Here is a 25,360-nt window from a genome sequence, read left to right as displayed (position 1 = left end):
TTCCGATATATATGTTTCTTAAATTTTCTCTTATCTGCTAAAAATTATCCTATACAAAATTTGTCAGTCCAGCTGACAATGTTTGTCCTGAAATATATTCAGAGCCTCCATCGAAGGCGCAAAATCTATAGTTGATAGCTGATTATTCAATATCTATTCTCTGCTTAAAGTTCGTATTTATTCTGTTAACTACGACATTTAGTCCAAACGAGACGCGCGTTCCGTTCCGTGTCTATAAAGATCCCAATCTTAGCAGTTAAGTGTTAAAGACAAATAGAGTGGGCGGAGTCGAATCCCTTGTAACTTGAGAGTCGCGTGCCGAGCGCCGGTGCGGTTTAAGTATCTCAACAAGCCTCGGCTCGTGTCGTGCTCCGAGATTTGGCGAAAGTAGCCGAATGGTTGATCGGGGGGAAAGCATTGACTTTGTGACAGGTCGCGAATTAGCGCCCCGTATCACCAGCTTGGGCAATGGTTAATTTTGTTATTGTTGCCGCCCATTGCAAATCGATGATGGTATTAATCGTCATCTGACATATTAAAGAGCATCGTCATCCTATGCTTCATCTGTGCGCTGTTGAGCCTGAATCATTATCTTGTTGACTGAATCTCTGGGTTTCCTTGGCGAACACGTTAAATAGTCCTTCGATCGAAATATGAAACTATTGTGTTTGAAACAAACATTATAAAGTTTACGTTTCACGTTGTATTAAGCAGCCACTTAATTGTGCGCCATGTGGCCTGTGTGGTGCTCGTGATGGGATGTACGGTTGATTTGTGAATCGTTCAGGATATAAGTGGTTACTCCATGGTGTATATTCAGGTTCATATGCAGTAATACAGGACTGGGATTTCGGGTTAGCAACCTGTGCTGGTCGATAGCCCCGACCCAATGGATCGGGTGGTCAGGCTCGAGGACTTGGTTGACAGCGTATCATCGTGCCCCGACGATGTGGATCGTTGTTCACGATATCTTTTGGTGGATTGTCTGGTCTAGATTCATCATCATCAATTGTTATTGTTGTTGGTATTATTTATATGTTGTCACAACATATAATAGTATTTATATGTAAGCCAACTTCCCACACCGGCAAGCTGCTCATTCAATTATGTTTTGGGTTTTTTTCACCCGCGTTTATCTTGCAAACTTGATACTGAAATTCTGTCAGTTTGTTCTTGATTAATATATCATCAATATTCCAGCTAAATAAATCAGACCAACCAATTGAGTACGATGAATCAAATCACCGAGTGATTAGCCACAAACATAGGCTGCTTTGGACCAAACCTAACCGGGAATACCCAGGAACGGCATTTAAACCCATGTAATATATATGTAGTTGCAAGTTAGATATATCGTTGCAAGTTGCTAGCATTTACCTAAACATATAATGTTCATCATATATTAATGCAATGTCAACAACAAAAACACAATACAATAAATAAATGTCTAACATGACATGAATTTATCTTTTCATGTTACAGATGCCATAACATGTAAGTCAAGTCATAATTTTTCTGAAACGTTGACTTCAGATATAGCCAAAATATTTTTAAATGTAACTAATTTGCAGTCATAACATAATCAGAGATGATTAGTCAAATCGTTCTAATGTGTCTACTTTAGCCATAGTCATTTCCTTCGCTAAAATATACTTCAAGGTGTAATATAACTCATTTGTAGCAATAACATAATCACAAATGATTGGTCAGATTGTTCTAATGTGTCTACTTTAGCCATAAACTCTTGTCTCGCTAAAATAGACTTCAAGGTGTAATATAGCTCATTTGTAGCCATAACATAATCACAAATGACTGGTCAGATCGTTGTATGTGTCTACTTTAGCCATAGTCACTTGTCTCGCTAAAATATACTTCAAGGTGTAATATAGCTAATTTGTACCCATAACATAATCACAAATGATTGGTCAGATCGTTGTATGTGTCTACTTTAGCCATAGTCACTTGTCTCGGTAAAATATACTTCAAGATGTAATATAGCTCATTTGTAGCCATAACATAATCACAAATGATTGGTCAGATTGTTGAATGTGTCTATTTTAGCCATAGTCACTTGTCTCGTTAAAATATACTTCAAGGTGTTATATAGCTCATATGTAGCCATAACATTATCACAAATGATTGGTCAGATTGTTGAATGTGTCTACTTTAGCCGTAGCCATTTGTCTCGCTAAAATATACTTCAAGGTGTTATATAGCTCATATGTAGCCATAACATTATCACAAATGATTGGTCAGATCGTTGTATGTGTCTACTTTAGCCATAGTCACTTGTCTCGCTAAAATATACTTCAAGATGTAATATAGCTCATTTGTAGCCATAACATAATCACAAATGATTGGTCAGATTGTTGAATGTGTCTATTTTAGCCATAGCCACTTGGCTCGCTAAAATATACTTCAAGGTGTAATAAAGCTCATTTGTAGCCATAACACAATCACAAATGATTTTGGTCAGATTGTTGTATGTGTCTACTTTAGCTACAGTCACTTCTTTTAGCTAAAATATACTTCAAGGTGTAATATAGCTCATTTGTAGCCATAACATAATCACAAATGATTGGTCAGATTGTTGAATGTGTCTACTTTAGCCATAATCCATTCTTTCACTAAACTATACTTCAAGGTGTAATATAGCTCATTTGTAGCCATCATATTATCACAAATGATTGGCAAGATCGTTGTATGTGTCTACTCTAGACATAGTCACGTATCTATCCTAAATATACTTGTAATGTAACTCATTTATAGTCGTAACATCATCACAAATGATTGGTCCAATGTTTCAAAGCGTTTACTTCACCTATAGTCTCGTCTAACAAAAATGTTCTTTGAATTCTACTCGCATACACTCATAACATTCGAAAATGCCCACCCAATTGTTTTGAAATGTCTCTAGTAGACATGTTCAAATGTCTAACCAAAACACTCCTGAATTCTCCATATTTATTGTCACAATATCTATCAAAATGTCTTGTCAAACTGGTGTGTTTAAAGTGTACGTCTATATTCCTGCACGTAGACAAATCTCCTCGTAGACAAGCCGGTATGTATGTTTTGAGTAACATATTTGTGATAAAATGGATAAAAGGGTTTTATAAGACCAGTAGCGGGGTTGAAAAGGCATTTTGAGACGGCTTATTCTAATGCCACAAGCGTCTCAAAATGCTTTTCAACTGCACTTCTGATCTTATAAAAACGATTCACCCATCCTATCACAAACATCGTTCATACGATATAAGCCATATCATACCATCCTGCCAAACATTGTCACACATGCTGTGAAAGCAATCCCACATATCGAAGCACAATATTTACTGATGCACCCAGTCAAAACAGACTCTTCCCACTGCATGAAATATCCTCATGCCAAGCTAAATATTTGCTGATCCTTTGATAAGGGACAAGAATCTTTATTACAAGGTCAAGGTCGTGAGATAATGGAAAACGGCATGATTGCGCAATTCTTAATAGGTCACGGTGCACGAAATGTTAAAGGTAGAACACTGCTTACTGCAATTACTTAGTAACGATTCAATTTTGTTATCTCCTTATAGACATTGGGGAGATCCAGGGACAGAATTGGTTCCCTTGCCCCCATGCTTGTAAAAGACGACCAGTGAGGATTGGGTGGCCACAATAAGTGACCTGGATGCTTGTACGTCATTTTGCACTGTCAGTGAAAATCCTTTCTTTTTCACTCAGCCGCTGCTTTACTTGATCCTTTACCCGTGAAGATCCGGGGTAGAATAGGTCTTCAGCAACCCATGCTTGCCGTAAAAGGCGACTATGCTTGTCGTAAGAGGCGACAAACGGGATTGGGTGATCAGACTCGCTGACTTGGTTGATGCATGTCATCGTATCCCAATTGCGTGGACCGATGCTCATGATGTTAATTGTCTGGTCAAGTCTCCATTATTTAAAGACCGCCGTCATATAGGAGGAATATTGCTAACCTGACTTAATCCAACCCAACCCAACCCGATTATTTAGAGGCAACCGTGATACAGCTTGAATATTACAACTCACCCTTACGTCTCCCTTGTGTGGCATGAAATATATTTATATAGGAACGATATCAATCGATTTTGACCTCAAATTACGCAGAAGATAAGTCCAATGTGGTATTCAAAATACGTTTTTGTGTTATAAATAAACACCAATATACCGCCCAGTATTCGTTTAGCTTCCTGTCTTTATGTATGTCAATTGAAAACATTTAGGAGCCCTTTTCCTCCAGAGACGTCCCGTTATCTTTCAGGCTTGTTCGATAAATCCATCTCTTGATGTGAATGTAAGAACATTTTAATACGGATGATTCCATTAAATAAACTCTTCTTTAAAACGTTTTTACACTAACAATTTCACTGTATTCCACGAATCGTCCATTTGTACAAGATTCGAACAAATATAACAAGTTTCCTCTTTGTGTGACACCCTTTTCCGTCTGCACAACAGGATGCAAACAGCATTAAATCCAGATTCAAATATCGGTATCTACGATCTCTTCGTATTCAATCCATACCATACAAAACACAGCTTTAAATGTATTATTCATTCCCGTGCCTATCACCAATGTGTTTCTCGGTCTACAAAGCTATAAACGCTTTCACAAGCTGTTCAAGATGTAGAAATAAGACAGATACTCCGTCTCCCTCCTAGTACCAGGTCTGCCCTACCACCATTGTGTACTGCTTTTTACCTGCCGGCCAAGACGCTTGTATTTGTTATAAGCCCTGTTACCACTGCAATGAAGTTCTCTCCACTGGTACCTATTGTATGGGGAACAATTACCGCTATAAGGTAAAATGGAGTCTGAATTGGCCAGCTAATTCGCCCCTCGTCACTTGGGAGTTTTTACGTTGTAGAGATTACTCATGCCTTTATTTGCAGTTACACTCCAACAGTTTGCTATAGAAATTCATCTTAATTTTATTGAGGGCTGAAATTGTATGGTCGGATGCCCAGTCATAATTCCTCCATTCTGACGTTTTAGGGAATAAATAGAATGCTTTATAACCCGCACCTGACGCGACAAAGCTTACAAAGTATGTTTGTTTGCCTGTGTTTGATTCGTTTTAAGGATGGAGAAGAAATTAGTGTCATTTTCAATGCAGGGGGAGACAGTCTTCTGCGTGGCAAGGTCGGTTGTGATAGAATGAAAGGACGATTGCAGCACTCGGATTCTGGGATTAAAGCCTCTCATTTATTTAATGACATGAAAAGATTGGTTCCTACCGATCAAGGATATGTTCAGTTTTAAATGACGACGTGTCAGGTTTCTTTAATATGTTTACTCCGTGAAGTGGATTACTCAAAAAACGTACATGATTGTTAAGCCGAACTGATTTTACCACGTGTGTGAAGTAAAATGTGAAAAGGTTATGTAGCCTCACACAAATGTATCCTCGTCAAGAAGAATAATCTAAAAATAATTTAGAACGGAATAAACGATTGATGTATATTGTTTTATTAACTCTGTGTTTATATATATAATTATTGATTAGGAAAATATAACCGGAATGTCTCAACTTTTCAACCATGAATTATTTATGTAGCATTTCAAATTTTCAAACATTGTTTGCCTGAATGGGAACCGTTTGTTCTTCAGCACGAACAATCACGTCTTCAATATAGCATGTGACATTGTCGTCCAGTGGGGATTCTGCGGTAAAACATGTCCCAAGTACCACATTCAAATTAGGATCAGGTGATTGCATTTTATAACCTGGCAACATTTCCCAGCATATTCAGTGTATATATTCAGTGTGTAACACACACTATCAAACTACTGCATGTGCTGCCACAGTCTTAACAACTATAACACAATCACACCACTGTATGTTCTGCCACAGTCTACACAACTATAACACAATCACACTACTGCATGTGCTGCCACAGTCTACACAACTATAACACAATCACACTACTGTATGTGCTGCCACAGTCTACACAATTATAAAACAATCACACTACTCTGCTGCCACAATATACACAACTATAACACAATCACACTACTGTATGTTCTGCCACAGTCTACACAATTATAAAACAATCACACTACTGCATGTGCTGCCACAGTCTACACAATTATAACACAATAACACTACTGCATGTGCTGCCACAGTCTACACAATTATAACACAATCACACAACTGTATGTGCTGCCACAGTCTACACAATTATAACACAATCACACTACTGTGCTGCCAGTCTACACAATTATAAAACAATCACACTACTGCATGTGATGCCACAGTCTACACAATTATAAAACAATCACACTACTGCATGTGATGCCACAGTCTACACAATTATAACATAATCACACTACTGTGCTGCCACAATATACACAACTATAACACAATCACACTACTGTATGTGCTGCCACAGTCTACACAATTATAAAACAATCACACTACTCTGCTGCCACAATATACACAACTATAACACAATCACACTACTGTATGTGCTGCCACAGTCTACACAATTATAACACAATGACACTGCTGTGCTGCCACAGACTACACAATTATAACACAATGACACTACTGTGCTGCCACAATATACACAACTATAACACAATCACTACAGTGTTGCCACAATGTACACAACTATAGCACAATCACACTTCTGTGCTGCCACAATATACACAACCATAACACAATCACACTACTGTGCTGCCACAATGTACACAACTATAACACAATCACACTTCTGTGCTGCCACAATGTACGCAACTATAACACAATCACACTACTGTGCTGCCACAATGTACACAACTATAACACAATCACACTACTGTGCTGCCACAATGTACGCAACTATAACACAATCACACTACTATATGCCCTGCCCAATCTTACACGACCCGTAACATTAAAATGAGAAAAAACGTTCCACGAAAACCAAATAACATGCAGTACCTTCGCAAACGTAATTACCAATCGATCTGTTATTATGCAAAATAAAATCATAACGTCATGCCCTAGTTATCTAATGCTAAGCAGAAAGCCTATCATTTTCCAAAACGTAACACCTGATTAACTGAGTGGCAGCAATAAAGAGAGTGCTGTGTGTACCTTTCAAGCAGCTCGTGTTGGCCAATTACTAACAGGCCTTCGTTACCCAACCTATTTCTCTCCCATTTCAGCATCCAAATGCACCAGTTAGTATCAAATGACATCAATGTGTATATCAAGTTGCACGTGCATAACGCATTCTCTATTGTGACGTCATCTATGAATATACACAATGTATACGTAGCACCATTACAAACAATGAAGCTGGAGACCAATATAAATTATACTATAATGGATCAACACGAATCAGCATTATATGATTCGATAAAACACTGAGCGCTAGTTGCCCATTAGGCTAAAGTTTCGCCTTTTCATACGGCGCTGAATCTAAATATTACCGTTGTATCATATTTCACACGTATCACAATGGTTGTAACAGGCCCCTAATGGTCTGCGCATGTCCTCGACGTTTACTATCTTTGTTTAATTGGGGCTGGACTTCAAACGGCTTCACGAAGGCTCGGTACTTACCGGCTTTCTATAGTAAATGGTGTTGGAAGACACAATATATAGGAAACGTTACCAAAACACTTCTTGACAAGCAGTTGACATCACTGGCGCCATGGTGCTTGGTATCCGTCAGGGTTAATTGTCTAATATCAGGTTTAGATATGTCTGTGAATAGCATGAATTTGTGGATACAGGGGAAGTAATACACACCTTCAAAGTGTCATTCTTACTGATGGAGAGATGTTATCAATCTCTGATTCGTTTTACAAACTGAGGGCGTGTGTTAGTCCTTCAATAATAATCTGAATTTTCTAACAGGTTTATCCTCTTATCTTTATCGTAGGGGCGGTCGGGTAGCCTGGTGATCAAAGCGTTCGCTTGTCACGCCGAAGACCCGGGTTCGATTCCCGACATAGGTACAATGTGTGAAGCCAATTTCTGGTGTCCCCCCCGCCGTGATATTGCTGGAATATTGCTAAACTCACTCACTATCTTTGTCGTAAACCTCGCTGACTTGGCTGACGCATGTCATCGTATCCAAATTGCGCAGATAGATGTTCATAATGTCAAGCACTGGATTGTCTGGTCCAGGCAAAGTGTTACACCAAATATAACATTTGTTAAAACGAAACAAAGTTTATTAGTGAATTGGGTTTAACACCACTTTTAACAGTATTCCAGTTATATCGCGGCGTGTCAGCTTAATGTGGGAGGAAGCCCGAAATGATGCAGGTCTTAGACGTTGACCACTTCGGTGAAACCCACGAGCACGGGTATAGTGCTGACAAACCTAGAAACATAATCGGGACGAACCGGGATTCGAACCCACAATCATAGGTTTCTGGCGTGCCCAAGGGACGCAACTCTGCACAGCGAATCGCGGCGCCTTGGACGACTGGGCCACCCGGGCCACCATATATAAAGATTTCATAATGACATAATACGTACAAAAGGTTTCGGGCCAATTGGCAACCCGAGAAGAAATTTCAAACCATTCAAATCCCATTTCGTTTGTTATCATGTTTTATATCAATCCAGGTAGTAAGTGAATGCCGTGCTAAACACACAGACAACACAACACAGATATTTTTACTCTGGCATTTGCGTACACAAATCAAAGCAGTCTTCCCGTCACGATAATGTATAAAGTACAAATACAGTATTAATGTTGTATATGTCGCGTATTCTATAACTAGGTGAGGTGGGGTGAAATGGGGTTTAACGTCGTGTCCAAGATTATTGCACTCATATAGCGACGTGCATGCACGTGTGTGTGTTTGTGTGGCTGCTTGTACTAGTCCGGACTGATGCCGATTTATAGTGCTAGCTCACTGAGATACCATCCCGCAGTTTAACATGAATACCTCTTTCAGACAGTATACTGACTCCGAGCCGACCAGTCCTTGTTTTAGCCCCTTAATGTCGAGCGCCAGACAGGGTAACAACAAGTACCATCTTTTAACTAGGAATGAACAGGACATTATATTTTAATTATATCTTTATTTTCTTCAGGCATGTTACCAAGACTTAGGAATGACCCCATGGCAATAATCTAGACTGTGTTAAGTCATTAACTCTGAAGTTATATTTCAGGCGCGTGGACAAGACAGGCAATGATATGATTGCGATAATGTACTGTAATAGTAACCCTGTCCTGGGTGTAAGTGACACGACCCATTGTGATAGTGCTCACTGTAGTATCCCTTCGTTAATTTTTCAGGCGTGCGGACGAAACATCGCAATGAAGACTTCAACGAACTATATGTCGTCATTAACTCTCCATCTGGTAATCACTACCCGTCTACGTCGTTATCGGCGACGTTGCCACAAACGTCTTCCACAACATCTGGAAGGCCACAAGTCATCAACAATCACCATCACAACAATGCAACCATATGCATCAACAATGGTGAAACAACATCAAAGAAGACGCAAATTTTCACATCAACTGACCACCAACCGTAATGGCAGCCCTCTGGTCATTTGCACTAATGATGCAAACATCAAACGCCCACGTGACCACACCCGGAAGTGGCTACTAAAATTTGACCAGAAACTTAAAGGCGGACATGTCGCAAGAAGGCGTAATACCTCTGTTCCTTGGGATTGATCGCCATCAGGCTATGTATTTCCCGAGGACGTCCATGATAATTGGTGCAGGTCTAGCGGTAATATTAGGGGTCAGCCTAAGTTACTTGAGAGGGACTGAAGCGTATGGCATTACTGGAATACTTGCACGGGAGACGTGGTTACAGATACAGCACAGATACGGATACAGAAACAGCGAAACTGGATAATTCACGTACAGGTAGGTCTGTTCGCTTCAGTGAATGACGTGTACCTGGCACTAGCTTTATGAAGTGAAGTCTGAAAGCATGACGTCTCGGTTCAGTCACCTGTCTTGTTGTGGCTCGACCAGGTGTCTGTGCAAATAACTTCTCTCACAACAAATGGGGTTTTTCTAGTTGGTCTTAAACAGTTATATCGTAATTAACCAGTACTTTTGTGAATATTTAACATTTGATCATACGTTTTATAAATGCTATTACATGAGGATTGGTTTCCAGACGAAATGATTTTTTTTATGAAGCCCAAGCTCCTAAGCATACAGAGACGTCCTTAAATTGAATGACCTTATTACCGAGTCAACTGTTCAGTGTGTATTAAAGTCGCATTCGTAACTCCCTGGGGAGTATGTAACCCCCATGCAGGAAATAACATGAAGTAAATATGTTCATGGACGGGTCTACAGTCATAGCTATGATATTACTAAAAAACGGTTCAAAGCGGGTATAAATTCAACTCGCTCACGATACTGCTTATATATGACCGTTATACTAATTCCATTAAATTCCCCTCTGTCGGCAATATTATTTCATATAAGTAACACAAATAATTTGAAGCTTTGGTCCACTTTTATGTTCAATATGCATAACATATAAATTTGAATGCGCCGAAGACGCTGTCAGTCCTTCTTCTTAAACAGTGTATAGACAGCGAATATAAAATCGTTCACGAGTCCCATATAGTTTTGACCATTGTGAAAGTTCTTTTAAGTGAAAGCTATAGATCATTATCGAAGTCAAGATCGCATGATGTATTGTGCCCATACAATCGTTCAGTAGATAGGTAGAGAATCCGATAGTCCATGGGAAAATTTGATTAAGTGAGTTTATTGTTAGTCAACTTTATCATGGGACAATCAAGGGTTGGGGTGTATTCACATAACCGACAAACGGATTTGCAAAACCCAAATCCGATCTGAATAGCTATATTATCTCGTAGGTCTTTCACTACAAGTTGTGTGCGAAAGCTCCAACGAACAATGTGTTAACCGAAGGAGTAATGCTTAGCAAGCAGACTGTACTACAATTACACCACGAAAATAACAAAGTTAAATTCGAACAATACGAAAAAGCTTTTGCTATTCTCTACCCAAAGCCTATAGTCTTGGCTATTGTTACTGGAGGTCTTTGGGGAAGAATGGCTGGAGACTCAAGCCGGGTATTACGTATCGCATTTCGCGCTTGGAGAAAAACTCTTTTATGTCCTATTCAGCTTTGCAACATTCCAGCGTATTGGGAAAGAGAAAGAACACTACCTGGCTACTGAGAAACGCACATGTAAAAAGAGCTAGTCTATCTGTCAAGAGCCCGATCGCCATTCAATTTGGACAAACGATACGTGAAATGGCTGCCTCGAATCACAATATATTCCGTAAAGGTATATTCACGCTTTTCAAATGGCGTTGTCCAGGCTTTGCCGAAGTCGTTGTTCTGTCTACAATAGTATCTTGATGGTGTATGGGCTCTTTTAGTGTTTCGGGATAAGGGACCTGACCCCGTTTCCAAATGTGGGCTCCAGTCAATAACTCAAAGCCTTTTGTTTCCTACAGACCGTAATGCACAAAACACTAACATGGGTCTTTTGTGGCTGTATTTTCGAGCTTCTTAGTCAGGATCATTTTTTCTCGGTGTGATAGTTGATGTGGAGGGATTGCTTGAGTTGCGCTGCGTTTGGTAACCTGCCGAGACTGCGTTCTGTGTGAACATCTACAACTGCAGCTGGTGTCTCAGCTGTAAGACGTGTGGCTCGTGTTTTAAGACACGGCAGTGGTGGAAGGAGTCCCCGGCAACGGAAATGGGATGTTTTTTTATGGCGACAAACATACGTGGGTGTCACAGTTTTGAGTTGGAGTATTTCCTGCCATCTGAACAGGTTTGTATATGCTTTCTCGGATCATATCATTCTTCTTTTCGTGTGACGCTCATTTTATATATTAAGCAGTCTCCGTGTCCTTATTACCAGGCCATAGAGGTTAAAGCGTTCGCTCGTCACACCGAACAATGTGTGAAGCCCATTTCTGGTGTCCCCCGCCGTGATATTGATTGAATTGGCTAAAAGCGGCGTAAAACCATACTCACTCACTCACAATGACAAGGCAAACCATTAATGTACCTTCGTGATGAAGGTTGTGATGAAACTTGCATATTTTTTATTTTAAAATAATAAAAAAAAATTCCTCATGTTTCTATTTGGCACAATATTTATACAGATTTATTTTGTAACGTAGGTGTGCCGACACCAGCACCGTAATTCGCTGTGCAGAGTTACGTCCCTTAGGGACGCCAGAATGCTACGACCGTCTGTTCGAATTCCGTTCGCCCTGTTTATGTTTCGAGGTTTGTTAGCTCCATGACCGTGCTCGTGGTAAACGTCTGAGACCTGCATCAGCTCGTGCTTTCCTCCATCATCAAAATGAGACGCCGTAATATAACGGAAACACTGTGAAAGGCGGCGTTAAACCTACACCTCACTCATTGTCAACATGTGAACGTTATCAACTTCTAGACAATTACACACCCTTACACTTTTACCTTGGATCAGGCATAAAAATTGAGCGTTGCCCAATTGTACCCCAACATAGCAGAACTGTTCTGAAATATTGTTGTAGGTTGCAAAGATACTTCGTCTAGGAGGTACAACAATCATTCATATTTATGACATAATCCTTCTTTCTGGATTTGGGGCGGTGGGGTAGCCCAGTGGTTAAAGCGTTCGCTCGTCACGCCGAAGGCCCGGGTTCAGTTCCTACGTGGGTACAATGTTGAAGCCAATTTCTTGTGTCCCCGCTGTGATACTGCTGGAATATTGCTAAAAGCGGCGTAAAGCAAACCCCACTCTTTCTGGATTTATAGTATAATGCAAGTATAACCCAATGAATTGACCAAGTGACCATGGATGTGGATGAGTTTTATGGACTGCGCTTATCAAACCGAATTAATATCATCTAATGTGGACCACATACTGACCGTCAAATATTTGTGATAAACGACGCATAAAATTCGTTTAGCGTTTCTGTGATCACGTAGTTCATCACAAATATATTTCATGAAATATTATTTTTGAATACTCGTCACCATTTTCTTTGTGTACCACTTTTACGGAACGCCTAAAGATAGAGAGAGATATATTTATTCGAAACGTTCAACATTTGCTTTCTGGTATTGAGGTAGTAAGACGGTTATGAATCGGATCTACATGGGTGGTGTCTGGTGTTTGTACATTGAACAGCTGTCTTGAACAGGCCTGAAGCGTTTCAAAGCCAGTTATAATACGCACAAATATTTATTCACGTCTGGAGTACTCCGGTTAAAATAGGTGTCGGTTCTACATGTTAGTACGGAGAAATTAATATCAAGTGTGATATTATTCGCTGAAGCACTTAAGCATGAAGATGAGGATGGGGATGAATCAGAAACCTGGTAGGAGTTTAAAGGATTCTGCCGAGTTCTTTCCCAGGGCTGCATGAAACTTAATTGGTTGGCTGTTTATAAAATGTGATTGGGTGGGTCAGAGAGTGGGCGGATGAGTGGATCAGTGAGCAGATGGGTGAGTGGATAAGTGACTGAGTGAGTGAGTGAGTATGGTTTTACGCCGCTTTTAGAAATATTCCAGCAATATCGATAGAGTATCAATATGTGATATCAGCCCCCGATAGAGCATCGATATATGATATCAGCACCCGATAAAGCATCGATATGTGATATCAGCACCCGACAGAGCATCGATATGTGATATCAGCACCCGATAAAGCATCCTTATGTGATGTCACCGCCCGATAGAGCATCCTTATGTGATATCAACGCCCGATAGAGCATGGATATGTGATATCACTACCCGATAGAGCATCAACATGTGATATGAGCACCCGATAGAGCATCGATATGTGATATCACTACCCGATAGAGCATCGATATGTGATATCACTACCCGATAGAGCATCGATATGTGATATGAGCACCCGATAGAGCATCGATATGTGATATGAGCACCCGATAGCGCATTGATATGTGATATTACTACCCGATACAGCATTGATATGTGATATCACTACCCGATACAGCATCGATATGTTATATCACTACCCGATAGAGCATCGACATGTGATATGAGCACCCGATAGAGCATCGATATGTGATATCAGCACCCGATAAAGCATCCTTATGTGATGTCACCGCCCGATAGAGCATCCTTATGTGATATCACCGCCCGATAGAGCATTGATATGTGATATCACTACCCGATACAGCATTGATAGGTGATATCACTACCCGATACAGCATCGATATGTGATATCACTACCCGATAGAGCATCGACATGTGATATGAGCACCCGATAGAGCATTGATATGTGATATCACTGCCCGATAGAGCATCGATATGTGATATCACTACCCGATAGAGCATCGATATGTGATATGAGCACCCGATAGAGCATCGATATGTGATATGAGCACCCGATACAGCATTGATATGTGATATCACTACCCGATACAGCATTGATATGTGATATCACTACCCGATAGAGCATCGACATGTGATATGAGCACCCGATAGAGCATTGATATGTGATATCACTGCCCGATAGAGCATCGATATGTGATATCACTACCCGATAGAGCATCGATATGTGATATGAGCACCCGATAGAGCATCGATATGTGATATGAGCACCCGATAGAGCATTGATATGTGATATCACTACCCGATACAGCATTGATATGTGATATCACTACCCGATAGAGCATCGATATGTGATATCACTACCCGATAGAGCATCGACATGTGATATGAGCACCCGATAGAGCATCGACATGTGATATGAGCACCCGATAGAGCATTGATATGTGATATCACTACCCGATAGAGCATCGACATGTGATATGAGCACCCGATAGAGCATTGATATGGGATATCACTACCCGATACAGCATTGATATGTGAGATAGGTCCACCCTGTGCAGCGTTAGTGTGTGATATCATCAACCAGTAGAGCGTCGATATGTGATATCCCTGCCCTATAGACTGTGAAAATGTTATATCACCTGTAGTATGTCGTATTATGATCTCATCCCTAGAGCGTCGATATATGATATCCCTATCTTATAGACTGAAAACTTGATAGATATCACCTGTAGACTGTCGACATTTGATATCACCACTTGATAGAGACGCGATATGATTTGATCGACTTTTTCGATAATGTCCATGAAGTCGATTTAACGTCATCATGTCAATGATATGTCGAAGTCGACATATCAGCTTGTCTCGAAGTGCGGAAAACTCGACATACGTTGTATGGCCATGGGGTTTCCAGTTAACCCAGTGTCAGAATACTGTCGAAGTACTTATTAAAATCAGAAAAGACAGATCTTTGTCCCGCTGGTATTATATCGTGTATCTCGATCAGTTATATTAATATGTATGTTTGTTATCACGTACAAATAGTTTACTCGTAATGCTATTGTCGTCCATCCAACCAACACCTGTCTAACAGAAGCACCGACAGTTACCAAGCACATTCAATCAGCACGCCTTTATATGAAATGTACACAAAATGTGAATATTCATCTGTGTATAGAAATACATTCAATAGTCTATGTTATTCACAATAAAAAATGCCAGTAAATATTGATAGGTACAAACCATTATGACAATAACTACACCCTCGTGAATCCGGTGTGATTGTAAAACAACAATGTGTTACTACGAGAGAAAAGACACACCGTTTCACTGACAGAGAGCCATCCTCCATATGGTGTCGAGCATCTGAACTTGTGAATAGCGCGACAACAATACTTAGAATATTTAACAACACAACTACTGTTCGCTTTGTTGGCTGGGATCGAAATGAATGTTTGTAAACTGGCTGAATATGCCGGTCTGTCATTATCATGTATATTTCAGTAAGTGTCACATTATGCTGCTCTGTGGTGATAGATCTGCATGGCTGAAATAGGCACCGGTTGTTGATAGCTTGTCTGTTTCACCTCTAATGAAATAGCTATCACTTGAGGGTCAATTAGTACGCTGAGTTCTACTTGAGAACGTAGGATCAACGAACGAATGGGTAAGATAAGTGTATTGTTTTATGTAATTGAGCTCAGCATCAGCTGATGACAGCTTGTTTGTTTCATGTGAGACTGTTTAGTGAAATAAGTGTCGCATGAAGGTCAGTGAGTGCGGTCTGGTTCCACCCGAGAACATACTAACAACGACGTCATTTACTTCAAATGAATGGTGTGTTTTTAAGTTAATTGTATATTGAATCTATTTTTGAAAATGTGAAATCCGAACCTTTGGCCTTTAATGGTGAAGATTTTATTTTTAATTGTAGTGACTTGAGCGTCAGCGAACTCTGTTAATCTGGATTGACAGAGACAAAATATTGTCTATTATGTCCTATACTGGATGTACAGGTGCAGGTTTTCGTAGTCCAAAGTCCATACATAGTCCATAGGTGTTTCATATCTAGGTGAGATGCAATGGGGTTTAACATTACATTCAGGATTATAGCACTTATATAACGCATGCAGTGTGTGCGTGTGTGCTTGCGTGCGTGTGGCTGCTTGTACTTGTACGAACTAATACCTGTTTCATAGTGCTAGCCCACTGAGATACCATGCCGCAGCTTAACATGGATACCCCACTCAGACACAGCATGCTGACTCCGAGCCGACCAATTATCTCCCTCAATACGCCAGGCAGGGTAACAACAAGTACCATCTATAAAAGCATGTTGGATTGACGCTCCCGGGCAGATACTCTATGCACTTGATCGCTGAGACGGTCTGTTTGATATCTGGGAGCATATGTTTCAAGTAGTTTCTATTTTGTTTATTATTAAAGCAAACACATTTTTGTAAGGATCGGATCACCGACTTTAACCCTAACATGACGGTAGATCAGAATATAAGTTCTTTGACCATGTCATTTAGCAGTTATCTGTATGAAACTGTAATTTATTGGCGATAAATTGTTGCTATATCCATAACATGCCCGACTGTCCTTTGAGATAAAAATATCTACCTGTGTATGATTTGAATAATTTAGACGTGAGTGAATTAAATACAATGTACAACAAACTACGGTTATAACGAACTCAAAGAGACCACTAATTTAGATCGTTATAACAGGAGTTCGTTATTAGCGTGTAAGCATGTAAGCAAACTCCCGGGACCAAACATTGAGTTTGCTACATCCGTCAGTTCGTTATAAGCGTTTTCGTCATAAGCGTAGTTTACTGTAGTTATGTTATTACCTTGTAATAAGAACAATAATGAACTGAGCGAAGTTTGTGGGAGAAGCTCCTATACAGTCGAACCCTTGTATAACGAAATAGCAACATATTAGCCACTACCGGTTAAGGACCACCCAATTCTGTCATGTTACTATAGTTACGTTTTCAATATTTGGCGACTGTTTTCAGCGTAGCAACATTTTCAAAAAGCTTGTAATTTGTTGGTAAAATCTAATTGTCAAGTGTATACTTTCTTTAGCCTGGCCGTTTATATATACACTGACTTGACAAGATTAAACGTTTACGTTAGTCATTTAAACTAAAGTATAACACTATGAATGATGTACATGTGTGTACGACGTCTGTAATTAATACCTAGGTTAGGTTTGTTTAACCAATAAAGCAATGATGACGATACGGTGAACTGGAAATAGTCGTCATTTGCAATGGTGTTTATAAAGCAGATCCTTATACATTATGATGAAGTCAAGCCCTTTAAGGACGCCTTCATACAAGGGTGAAATATCTTTACAACAATATAAAGAATCTGGTTTGAAAGGACATTGAAATACCGTCACCTTCAAATGTAAATGTATTCATATCTCTCTCACACACTCTCTCTAACTCTCTCTCTCTCTCTCGCTCTCTCCCTCTCTCTTGCTCTCTCTCTCCCTTGCTCTCTCTCTCCCTCTCTCTTGCTCTCTCTCTTGCTCTCTCTCTCCCTCTCTCTTGCTCTCTCTCTCGCTCTCTCCCTCTCTCTTGCTCTCTCTCTCTCGCTCTCTCCCTCTCTCTCTTGCTCTCTCTCCCTCTCTCTTGCTCTCTCTCTCTCTCTTGCTCTCTCTCTCTCCCTCTCTCTTGCTCTCTCTCTTGCTCTCTCTCTCCCTCTCTCTTGCTCTCTCTCTCGCTCTCTCCCTCTCTCTTGCTCTCTCTCTCGCTCTCTCCCTCTCTCTCTTGCTCTCTCTCTCCCTCTCTCTTGCTCTCTCTCTCTTGCTCTCTCTCTCTCTCTCTCTCTCTCTCTCTCTCTCTCTCTCTCCCCTGTGTCCTCTCTCATTCCTCCAACATATGTCATACATCTCAGCATTATTAGCCTGTAACAAATACAATGACACATTCGAGTAGTATTGACCTTGTGTAAGATCAATATATACACTAGCGCTGTCTAATTAGACAACAAAACGATATGTAATTCATATCACGCCAGTATTTATCATAACAAAAGACGACAATTAACAATCCGAAATGAAACTGAAGCGTATTGACGAGCAATGTCGGGTGCCAATTAGGGATAGACATTTCATCAATACTCGTCTCGTTTCTCAATTCACCAATTGATATTTTTGAATAATGAGCATTGTATTTTATACAATTTGACAATTATGTTGACACCAAGTCGTGCTATTTATTCATTTGATTGACATTTACCTTCGGGTTTGCTAAGAATTGAATTGTGATTAAAATTGATCGAACATGGGCACACCTTTTCATCTTGAATTTGTAACAATAGTCGAATTCGTAGATGCATTAGGGAAGGACATTTATAAAGCATTTTTCAACGTAGAACTAATCTGTTTCCCATGGGTAACGAAGGCGTGACACTGTAGCCGGTTTGACTTAACGCGTATGATATCTAGTTGCAGGTGTTCTCGTGTTCGCATGTGGGTTCACTGGTGAGTCGTTTATGTTATAATTGGTAAGAGAAAAGCAACATATTTTTTTTTAATCGGATCACCGACTTCACCCGCCACACGCGGCGAGTGTTGCCGGTAGATCGGGATATAAGTTCCTTGTCGGCGTCATGTAGCAGTTACTTGTGTGAAGCTGATATGTATTAGGTTGTAATTTTAATTTTTGTTTTGGTTGATCACACTGCTGACACTTTCGGAATTTCTACTTTTCTATCCACGTTTGCCAGGAACGTGGAACTCCATTAATTTTTATTTATTTTTTTCTTGACTTTAATTAAAGATAAATATTTATGTCATTTAAGTTCTTATTTTATTTAGTTACATATGTTCTGACAATTATTTTTTACTATTTTTTTTATGCTTCTATGTTTCACTTCATGGCACGAACACTTAATAAGAAATAATTAAAAATGTCTATAAGAAATGTGTTATATGGTTTTTATTATTATCATTATTATCATTATTATTATTATTATTATTATTATTATTATTATTATTATTATAATTGTTGTTGTTGTTGTTGTTGTTACCATCATCATCATCATCATCATCATCATTATTATTATTATTATTATTATTATTATTATTACAGTTAATTATCAACGCGGAAGTCTCAGTTGTAATTCTGTTTAACATGAAACGAGTCAACACCACTTATTTGTTTTTCCAAATATGTTTATTTACAGTCGTCATATCACTGACTGCGAAAAATATTCGTTATTCCTTGTGTTTTTGTTATTTAACGCCGCACTCAGCAATATTACAGCTATATGACGGCGATCTATAAATAATCGAGTATTGACCAGACAATCCAGTGATTGATTTCATGAGCATCGATCCACTTAATTTGGATACGATGACATGCATCAACCAAGTCAGCGAGCCTGACCACCCGATCCCGCTAGTCGCCTCTAACGACAAGCAAGGCTTGCGGAAGTCCTATTCTCTACCCGGATCTTCACGAGTCTCGTTATTCCTTACATTATATTTTAATATTATGAGTATAGAAATATTGTTGAGTCATTGTGAGGCTAAAGTGACAGGTTCTATTTTCCAGATGTCAGTCGTGCTTATCTGAATCAAGGAAGATGCCTGTGTGTGGATGTAGGATCAGCTCACGTGGATTTAACCTGCATGAGATAACAACGATGTGCCTATGCCAATCAACAATCGGATTAAAGTGAAATCGACAAGGATGCTGGATTTCTGACCTCGAATGTGTGCAATTGTGCAATATCATAGTTTGTCTTGTGTGACAGGACAGCGAAACTAAAACGTAAATGGTGAAGAAATTCAGATGGATAATGATTATAATTATTATTTGGATTTCCATAAATGTGTTTAAGAGAAACCGAAATTCGTCGACGTGGTGGTGTGGAAAGACGTCCATGTGAAGTTCCTGAATGTGGTACGTGAGTGTCTGATCCAGGTCGGTTTGCTGTGACACATGTCACATATATCTGTCACGGATATCTGTGGTTGTGGCATCATGTGACCAGATGTGATTCAATTCAATTCAATCATTAGGAATAAGGAAACCGTCCATGTTGTTGAAATGTTGGTCACAGACCTGTGAAGTAGCGTACGTCGACAACAAAAGACAACATTTTATGGACAGAAGACTACATTTTATGCACAGAAGACTATATTTTATGGACAGATGACTACATTTTATGGACAGAGGACTACATTTTATGGACAGAAGACTACATTTTATGGACAGAAGACTAAACTCTATGGATAACTGAGTATCTCATGTGAGTGAAGACGACGTGAAATGAATGAAAGCGCGCCTGAGAAGACGCACTGGGTTTGAGATGGATTTGAGTATGCCATGTGGATTTTCATCAGGAGCTAAAGGTGCGAGATATCCCACTTTGGGGGAACCCCAGGGTGAACATGTTGCATGAAATATACTTAACAATATTGGGGAGCAGAGCACCCAATAACATGGATTAGACCTTTCTACATGTAAATTTGAAATGAATATGTTACTACACCTGATGGATGTGACATGGATGGGATACTACACCAGATGGATGTGAATAGGATGGAATATTACACCAGATGGATGGGATATTACACCAGATGGATGTGAAATGGACGGGATATTACACCAGATGGATGTGAAATGGATGGAATATGACACCACATGGATGTGAAATGGATGTGATATTACACCAGATGGTTGTGAAATGGATGGGATATTATCCAGATGGATGTGAAATGGATGGGATATTATCCAGATGGATGTGAAATGGATGGAATATTACACCAGATGGATGTGAAATGGATGGAATATTACACCACATGGATGTGAAATGGATGGAATATTACACCACATGGATGTGAAATGGATTGAATATTACACCACATGGATGTGAAATGGATGGGATATTACACCAGATGGTTGTGAAATGGATGGGATATTACACCAGATGGTTGTGAAATGGATGGGATATTACACCAGATGGATGTGAAATGGATGTGAAATTACACCAGATGGATGTAAATAGGATGGAATATTACACCAGATGGATGTGAAATGGGTGGAATATTACACCACATGTATGTGAAATGGATGGGATCTTACACCAGATGGTTGTGAATAGGATTGAATATTACACCAGATGGATGTGAAATGGATGGGATGTTACACCAGACGGATGTGAAATGGATGGGATATTACACCAGATGGATGCGAAATAGATGGGATATTACACCAGGTGGATGCGAAATGGATGGGATATTACACCAAGTGGATGTGAATAGGATGGAATATTACACTAGATGGATGTGAAATAGATGGGATATTACACCAGATGGATGCGAAATGGATGGGATATTACACCAAGTGGATGTGAATAGGATGGAATATTACACTAGATGGATGTGAATAGGATGGGATATCACACCAGGTGGCTGTGAAATGGATGGGATGTTATCCAGATTGATGTGCTGGATGGAATATTACACCAAATGGATGTGAAATGGGTGGAATATTACACCAGATGGATGTGAAATGGATAGAATATGACACCAGGTGGATGTGAAATGGATGAGATATCACACCAGATGGATGTGAAATGGATGGAATATTACATCGGATGGATAAGAAATTCCTGGGACATTTAATCAGATGTGAAGTTGTTTGTCAAGGATCAAAGAATATTTCTTTTAGAAAATTCATTATCATGGATAGGAAAGTACCCCAGATGGATTAAAGATGGATTAGAGAGTGCCTCAAATGGAGAGTACATGGTGTGGATTCTTGTGGTTCCAGCCTTGTGGATGGTGTATTCGCGATGGATCACTGCGGAGGCAGTCGGGGATTCAGTGGATGGATGTACGACACTTTGAGTGATTCTCAGCGTGACCTCTCACTGGGGTCACCACAGCGCCGAGCGTCAGGTTGTTTACCTGTCTGATCAATCAGCTGGACGCGGGAACGATTACAGGTAAGATTCAAACAAATTGACTTTGTTTTTGTTTAATCTGCGATCCACATTTTCAGGGAAGACATCGAATTATCGCGTTGCTACCGTTTTCCTCGTAACATGTAACAGTACATGTTTGAAGCATTCATGGTCGTAGATTCTCACAAGAAATATGGACTTTCGTAAATTTTCGTGAATGTATAGCCGAAATCCTATGATGAGAAATAGTTAATGCGCTTAAGCAATTCGAGTCATGAATAATCACGCAGAACTTCTGCAATGCGATGCGAAGTGTTTGCAATGGGAATTACATTATTATTTACTTGCATATTTCACATTGTTATCGGTTCGTTATCATCGTTATCACATTGTTATCATCCAATACACAAGGGGTACGGGGCCTCCACACAGGAACTCAGGCTCGTCTGTTCACGTTACCCATCGCCACCCATGCTGGCGACAAGCCTCTTCCCCGCTGATAGAAAGTGTGCCAGTTCACTAACTGTCTGACAGGGGCAGTATGAAGTCATTTTACGGGCGCTTCCATAGCTTCATACCACTATTCAATATTTCGAGGACATTAAATGTGTGTCCCCCCATTCCACATTGGACGATCACATGACTTTCAACACGAGCTGATAGTATGGTGCGCTTATTTACTAGGTGTTTTTTAACCTGGATTTTTTTTTCTGAGCCCAACACATATATACATATTGCAACTACGTTGGTGTAAATGAAGTATAGGCTAATGTTAAAATTACATTTGTATTATTATTTTTTTTTATTAATTATATTAAATCGATCACCACAAGTACTAGTGGTTTTAAGCGTTATGCTTTGTGAATTATTCAGTGGTTTTATGGGACAGACGGTGGTTATTACAAACAGCTTTGTGTCCTCATTTCTACTTTATGTGAAGGGCATTTTCTTAACGAGATGAGACCGCTTCCGTGGTGTAACGGTAAAGCGTCTGCCCGGAGATCGGAAGGTCGGTGGTTCGATTCACTGATCGGGCACACCAAAAGACGTGAAAAGATGGTACTTGTTGTTTTCCTGCCTGGCGTTCGGCATTCAATGGGATAAATCAGGGACTGGTCGGTTCGGAGTCAGTACACTGTGTCCCAGTGGGGTATTGATGTTAAAATGTTGCATGGTATTTCAGTGGGAAAGTAGTATGAACCCAGCATATGTCCGGACTAGTGCTCGTCGCTGTAATCTTGAATGCAACGTTGAAACCCATTTCATTGTCCAACTAGAGTATCCGAGAATATCATTTATATGCATAGGACAAGAAGAGTTATCTCCCTTACAAATGGTGCTCTAAATATTTTCCGAGCGCTTCAACTAGAAACGGAAACCATCTTCTGTCTCGCACTCCTGTTGTTTGTATATGTGATGCTGGGGATTCGTGACGTCATGTGGTTGAAATATGTCAACTAACTTACTAACGAACGTTGCAAAGGAAGAGCAAGGATGTGTTTAAAGTGGGTGTTTCTGGCGCGGATAGTTTTAACATATCTTAAATGTAACCCCGTTTTTGACAAATCTGTTAAGCTACATATGCATATGTAATTCTCTATTTTGTTTTGTGGAACGTGTTAACAGATGTTGAGTCTCATCCATTATGTGATCCATATTTCCTAATCATATAAAAATCATTTTGAAAAAAGTCGTAATGAGTGGATAAGGTATATGCAGTTTGAATTATATTTAGATCATGTGATCAAACCCTATTTCACCTCACCTGAATCAATGCCCGCAATAAGTACTTGTTGTATGAGTGTAATTAATCTGTACACATGTTGCTTTGGTATCGAGAGGAACGCTGTACAAGGCATTTGTTTAAATACAAAACACGTCATCTGACACACGCACGCACGAACGAACGCACACACATTCACACTTACATATATTTACACACACACACACACACACACACACACACACACACACACACACACACACACACACACACACACGCCTCAATATTTGAATATTACTGGGCGTAATGTATACGCTCACTCAGGAACAGGTCTTAACTCTTTAAACTTTCCATCGTATAATGGAATTTATCAATATCACACAATGACAACAACGTAAAAGTTTAATTCATAAATGGATGTCTACCTTACAGTTAATTCACAAAACATTTTCATTCTTTTTTTTTCTTTTCTTTTTGGATACCAAGAAAGGGTATTTTGGCTATAAAAAAATATTAGTGATTGGAGAGAATTGAACCCTCTTAACTTTAACTGATAGTTTCATTCAGACGATAAGGAAGATGTGAAAGAGTTATTTCCCCTGGGAAAGAAATTTTCATTATTTTACGTACGCTTCTTACAACAATTGCGCTAAAATACATGTATTTATCTACAAAATATGTTACTTTGTAGCTCCTGGCCATGGATTTGAATATGTTAATCATCATGAGTGGCTGAATGAAAGTAATATTAACAATCTTCGAACAAAGACGAAAACATATTCAGTTAAAGTATGTCGATCCTTCAGAGAGTTGACGAATGTATGTTCACTCGAATTGGCCTTGGATCCGATAGTATGACATGGCAACAGACGTCCTGCCACGATCTTCACCCCATGTTCTTTATCCATTGTAATGGTGCCTCTTACGTCGATTGAATTTTTTTAAACATCACCGTATCCTATTAAAAGAATGGTGATATTACTGCAGTACTGTTCAACGTGTGATGCTGTTGTGTCTCCCACCTCATTCACTGGTCTCACGACTGAGGACATTAGCCCTAATGTAGTGTAGGCCTTGTGTAGTGTTGCCCTAGTGTAGTGTTGACCTTGTGTAGTGTTGTCCTCGTGTAGTGTAGCCCTTGTGTAGTGTAGTCCTAATGTAATGTAGCCCTTGTGTAGTGTAACCCTAATATAGTGTAGGCCTTGTGTAGTGTTGCCCTAGTGTAGTGTTGCCCTCGTGTAGAAGTGTAGCCCTCGTGTAGTGTAGCCCTAGTGTAGTGTTGGCCTCGTGTAGTGTAGCCCTAATGTAGTGTAGGCCTTGTGTAGTGTTGCCCTAGTGTAGTGTTGACCTTGTGTAGTGTTGTCCTCGTGTAGTGTAGCCCTTGTGTAGTGTAGTCCTAATGT

At 39.7% G+C, this 25,360-nt stretch overlaps 1 long non-coding RNA gene across 6 annotated transcripts in view; it reads left to right on the top strand.

The window, feature by feature from the left end:
- Positions 1–25,360, top strand: part of LOC124111161 — a 224,247-nt gene that overhangs the window by 33,225 nt on the left and 165,662 nt on the right. For 5 of the 6 annotated variants that reach the window (XR_006857391.2, XR_006857393.2, XR_006857394.2 and 2 more), the window contains exons 2-3: positions 9,271–9,858; positions 19,876–22,276. This is a non-coding gene — a long non-coding RNA (uncharacterized LOC124111161). Of the gene's footprint in view, positions 1–9,270; positions 9,859–11,402; positions 11,769–19,875; positions 22,277–25,360 lie in introns of those variants that run through there. The other variant, XR_006857392.2, reaches the window with a different exon arrangement.

This window comes from Haliotis rufescens, unplaced genomic scaffold, assembly GCF_023055435.1.
Source record: "Haliotis rufescens isolate VD_foot unplaced genomic scaffold, xgHalRufe1.0.p SCAF_9, whole genome shotgun sequence".
Classification (NCBI taxonomy): domain Eukaryota; kingdom Metazoa; phylum Mollusca; class Gastropoda; order Lepetellida; family Haliotidae; genus Haliotis; species Haliotis rufescens.
The sequence above is the reverse complement of the archived record's forward strand: the minus strand, read 5'-3'. Positions and strand labels throughout refer to the sequence as shown.